Source organism: Chrysochloris asiatica, unplaced genomic scaffold (assembly GCF_000296735.1).
Source record: "Chrysochloris asiatica unplaced genomic scaffold, ChrAsi1.0 scaffold00184, whole genome shotgun sequence".
Lineage (NCBI taxonomy): Eukaryota > Metazoa > Chordata > Mammalia > Afrosoricida > Chrysochloridae > Chrysochloris > Chrysochloris asiatica.
In genome coordinates, this window is record NW_006408702.1 from 5,300,250 (window position 1) to 5,301,494 (window position 1,245).

A 1,245-nucleotide genomic window follows, 5' to 3' on the forward strand; every position below is an offset into this window, starting at 1 on the left:
ATATATACTGAACAGAATGGGGAAATTATCGAATAATGTCATTATATCACATGCAAGTAAAATTTTGTTGAAGATAATTTAAAAATGGTTGTTGAAGTACATCACCATGGAGCTGCCAGAAATTCAAGCCAAATTCAGAAGAGGACATGGAACAGAAAAAACACTATTGACATCAGATGGATCTTGGCTGAAAGCAAAGAATACCAGAAAGATGTTTACTTATATCTTACTGACTAAGGCGTCCTGGTGGGGCACTGTGGATTAATGCACTGGACTGCAAAGTCAGTTTGAACCACAAGGTCAGCGGTTCAAGCTCACCAGCTGCTCCTTGGGAGCCCTATAGAGGGTTGCCATAAGTCCGAACCAACTTGATGTCACTTAACAACCACATTGACTATGCAAAGGCATTCAACTGTGTGGATCACAATAAACTATGGATAACATTGTGAAGAATGGAAATTCCAACTTAATTGTACTCATGCAGAACCTGTACATAGATCAAGAGGCAGCCATTTGAGCAAAACAAGGGGATACAGTGTGGTTTAAATTCAGGAAAGGTGTGCATCAGGGTTATATCCTTTCACTCTGTTGACAACTCATCTATCAATTTGTGGTGACTTACATCTTGCTGTGATTCTGGAAGCTATGCCACAGGTATTTTGAATACCAGCAGGGTCACCCACAGTGGATGGGTTTCAGAAGAGCTTGCAGAAGAAGACATACTAGGAAGTAAAGATGGACTGCTTTCAAATACATAGTCACTGAAAACCTTATAAATAGCAGTGGAACACTGTCAGCACCAGAATACTAAATAATGAAACATGATGAAGAGCACCAGAATATTGTCAGATATAGTGCCAATAGATGAGCCCATCATGTCGAAAGGCACTCAAAATACAACTGGGAGAGAACAAACAGTGAGGAGCTCCGCCGGCAACAACACAGAATACAGGACCAAGCAGGCTCAGGGGATGGTCCCAGAAGTCTGAACCACATATAAAGGAATATTTAGAAGGTTGGGAGGCTTACAGCTGGGGGAGTTTGGGGCAGAAGCAAGAGATCCATTGTTTTCTGGCTCAGGACGCTCAGCTACTCCAGGAGCTGCCATCTTGGGTGAGACCAAGTGAGAGAAGGATCCGAGTAGCCACGGATGCCTGACAGAGCCACGGAGATAGAGGTGTGGACATTCTTTTCTTTTGGTATCTGTTCGTTGGTCCCTTGCTGTCTACGTACCTCCATTCTGGT